Source organism: Ursus maritimus, unplaced genomic scaffold, assembly GCF_017311325.1.
Source record: "Ursus maritimus isolate PB19 unplaced genomic scaffold, ASM1731132v1 scaffold_10, whole genome shotgun sequence".
NCBI classification, from domain to species: Eukaryota; Metazoa; Chordata; class Mammalia; order Carnivora; family Ursidae; genus Ursus; species Ursus maritimus.
The window spans coordinates 12,925,578-12,929,884 of NW_024423344.1; the positions used below are offsets into that span (position 1 = coordinate 12,925,578).

At 41.9% G+C, this 4,307-nt stretch overlaps 1 pseudogene; it reads left to right on the forward strand.

Annotated features, from left to right (window-relative positions):
* The first annotated feature begins 3,370 nt into the window (after nucleotides 1-3,370).
* LOC103664358 lies at nucleotides 3,371-3,913 on the forward strand (annotated as a pseudogene).
* The last annotated feature ends 394 nt before the right edge of the window (nucleotides 3,914-4,307 follow it).

The following is a 4,307-nucleotide window of genomic DNA, read 5'->3' on the forward strand; positions in this document are numbered from 1 at the left end:
ACAGAAAATCTTTGATCTAGTAAATATTGATTGAATAAAATGCGGTAGAAAATGATCACTGCCCTAAAGTTAGTCCAGTGAGAAGGTGGATGAATGAACAAATAATACAGCAGAGGAATAATGCTAATTCAGAAGTTCATCCAAAAGCTGGAGGGACACATACAGTCCCTCATTTTATTATTTGTTTTTTAAATGGGGAAGACAAGCAAATTTATATGCTGAAGGGTAATAGCCAATGGAGAGAGAAAAATTATAAGGAAGGAAAGGGCCTGATGAAGGGGCAGCTTCCCTGGAGACAGGGGAGCATGGGGTCCAGAGCTCCATGGAGGGACAGACATGGATCTTGGCAATGGTTGGGGAGCTCTGTCTGATGGTTTCAGTTTCTTTGTGGAGTCCAAGGCTAGACCAGCTCTGGCTAGGGCAAAGCCACTTGTCACGTGTGGTCACTAAGCCCTTTAAACATGGCCAGTCTAAATGCAAAAGACATATCAGATTTTGGACTTAGTACAAAAACTAATGCAATATAGCTCACTAATCATTTTCTATTAATTACTTGTTGAAATGATAATACAGTCAATTCTCATCATTCGTAGCAATGATGTTCCGCAAAATTGCTGTGAACGTGAACACTGAATTAGCAAATAGTGAGCCATGGGCCTGGGGAAATACAGGATTGGGTTCCTGAGAGCGTCTGGTCACATTTTCACCCATAGATCAATACATATCTTTGTTTTATGTGCCCTTGCTGGATTCACACATCACTCTGTGTGTTTCTGTCTAAAGATAACCTTATTTAATATAGATTGTCCCATTAACATCGAACGCACAGCCGGGAGCACTGTTAACTCACACCTGCAGGAAGCTTATCCAACATGTATGATCTCCCTAAGGCACACCCGAGCCTTCTTGCTCTCAGAGCACTGGATAGCACTTTAGCACGATGCTTGGGAGCTGTTTTAAACAACAAAATCATGAACAAAAAGCACAAAAGTGCAAAAAATGTAGCATTAACTTGAACACAAAAAGGACACTTGTTTATTTTTGACAGCTGAAACAGGAAGGCAGAGTACTGCCTTGTCTGACCTCAGCTGGGAATGTGGATGAACATTTTTTTTCATGAATTCTATTATCATTCTAGAAACCAAATTGCCCCCTTGTGCCTTTGATGCTTCAGTCAGTTCCTGCTCATTAATGCACACAACACTATTAATTTTTCCATAGCAATACTCTATATTCTCTTTGTAACATGGTCTGGTGTCTTATTAAATTTCTGGCCAGCTGTCTCTGTTCAGCAGATGTCTTCATTAGGCTGCCTGGGACAACTCTAGGAGCTTTCCCTATGAGGTTTCGGCCAAGTCCAAAGCTATTGGTGCACATGAATGGCTTACAATTTTTTTTCCCCCTGAAATGAACTTCCTTGCCTTTGTGAATCTTGAGTCTCATCAGGCAAACATGCCAACCAGGAGTCAGTTTTGCTCCAAGCTCTTCACGCTTTATGAACTAAATCAATGGTGGGATCCTCGCAGATGCTGGTACCTCCCAGAACGGGTCTGAGATGTCCGGCAGGGTTTTATGCTGATTGACCCTGCAATTCTAACGCCAGTGCATTCCCTGCATGCTTTTTCCTTGCTGTTCTCTGATTTCTGCTGGGGTTACTCGCAACAGCAGCCCCCTCGCTATCTTCCAGACTTGATGCAGATGTTTTTAATCAACATTTTTTCTGATTATAGAAACTAATAATCTAGAAAATTTGGAAAATATAAAAAGAACACAGAAAAATAATTAAGGAATTTTAATACTTATATCCTTGCCACACAGAGGGAGCTGGTCTTAACATTTTCCTGGTGGGCACTATTAGCCCTTCATGTGGCTTCACCAGCCGCGGACCGTGTCTGGGGCGCAGCGGGAGGAGAACATGCTGGTGCCGGTTAGTGTCTGCACCTGAGAGTCAAGTACGAGCCCATGTGGGGGTCCCTTCTGGAGGAACTTTTAAAGGGGAGTCCCATTCGTGCATGTGCAGATGGGAGCAAGAACAGAAACTCTGGCATATAAACACTATGAGACAGCATTTGTGTTTGCGGGCTGGTGACGTCTTAGATGCTCCAATTATGTGTTTCTTCTTCCCATTTCTCTACTCAAATTGGGATATAGTCTATGTATACTATTTTGTATTCTGCTCTTTTTCACTTAATAGTGTGATTTCCTCATGCTATTAAGTACCCCCCCTTTTTTAAAGGCTTAAGCTTATAAAGCAAGTATAGGGAGAAAAAGGGAGACCATCCCTGCCAGCAACCTCTCCAGACATAAATACTCTGCATCACCAATATTTAGGATGTGGGGAAGAGGAGAAAGCATGGCTTTCTGTTTATTTGAAAGTAATTGACGTTCATAGTCAGTGAATCTGTAGTTATTGAGTTTTGACTTTTGCTAAGGAAGCAAAAAAGGTAAGAACAGATTTTGTGTTAAGAAACTTCAAATCTAGTTTGGGATACAAGATTTGAACTTGTAAAAAATTAAATCCTACAAAAGTGAACTAATATTAAATAGTAGCATTAACATTTCACAGAAAAGCTGATGCTAATACATGGTACAGATTTTAATGAGTCGTAACGTAATCATTGCTGGGAAGAACCTTTGGAATCACGTCACCCAAGCTCTCATTTGTACCACTGAGCGGGCACACAACATACTTGACAGTTGTTTGTTTCTCTGTCTCCTCCTCTATCCATGACCCACCCCTGGCCCTCAGCCCCTTGGGGATAAGGGCTGGGCTTGAGCCATTGCCGTAACTCAAGGCTGCTTCACACAGAGGAAGAACTCATTTTAAGCACTCAATAAAGTTTGTGGAAATAAAATTGAATTGACTGTGTCAGGTACACCTCTGTACCCCCCAGTGCTTTGTAATAATATGTGATCAATGAACGAAGACGGAACAAACAGACAATGACAGGTGCTTTGGGAAAGAGGGAAGAGCATGAGCTCTCATGTTCAAAACATGATCCATCACGTATTGATTGCACTGTCTTGGGAAAATTAGTGAATGATTCTGAGTCTTTCTAGTCAGTGCATAAATCCAACTGGTATATATTTCTAGCCTTATTATACAGCCTGATTTCTAAACCCATTTTAAAACACTACCTTTTCTAAGGTCGCTGATTCTAATGCATAGTCTTCTTGGCCCGTTGCCCCCGCCAGGAGTCCCACTTGGAAGCTGCTGGTAGACCTGGCTTCCAAGGGAGCCACTTTGGAGCTGAAGCCGGAGCCAGAGGCCAAGGTGAGCGGAGGTGGCAGGGCCAAGGCTCAAATAGGAGTCACTGCCGAGGCCGGAGCCTGTCTCTGACCACCAACAAGGGTGGACAGGTGGTTCATCATGGGTGGCTTTTTCTCAAGTATTTTTTTCCAGTCTTGTTTGGAACCCAGGAAATGGAGATTTAATTTTGGGACAGGATGGCACGGGAAAACTATAATTTTGTCCAGATTGTAGGTTGGACAAGTGGTCACTACTATTTCTACTACTGGATTTCACGTTGGGACAGTAACATACAAGAACCTTGAATCCCAAGTCTGGGATTGAGGAGGACGGACAAGTATCACGCCCTACTGGAGACGTTATTATTCAAACACAGATGCAGTCATTTCTGTAGTAGGCAGTCGTGTCCGAGACCAAGTTGGCATTCCCAAATCAGAGTTAGCTGCCATGTTGGAGGAAGAAGAGCTGAGAAAAGCCATTTTGGTGGTGTTTGCAAATAAGCATGGCATGGGGCAGGCCATGACTGACTCAGAGATGGCAAATTCAATTGGGTTACCTGCACTGAAGGACCGAGAACGGCAAATATTCAAAACTTCAGCAACCAAAGACCCTGACCACGATGAGACAATGAAATGGTTAGATGGAACATTAAAGAACAGATAGTAACCCGGTCGCACTGCCCCTCTGAAATGAAGACCACATCACATATCCCTTTGTAAATAGTTAAGAGTGCTTCAAGCTACTAAATATTAAAACTGTGATTGTTGGCATATACTAAACTGACTGCAGTCTGTATAATAAATATAAAAAGTAAGTATTCGGTTGAAAGGGTAACTCACCATGATTGAACTAACTGAACGTCTGTTTTGTGTAATGTAAAATCCTTCCTTGCTTTCTTGTGCTAAGTATATATTCTATTTATATGGAATTCTTATTCAAATAGAGTCCCATTAAAGACTGTACTCTTGCTGAAGGAAAAAACCCTCCTATTTTTGAATTAGTGGGTGCAGCTTGTTTGTATAGACACTAATAAATACCTTAATTCAAAAAAAGAAAT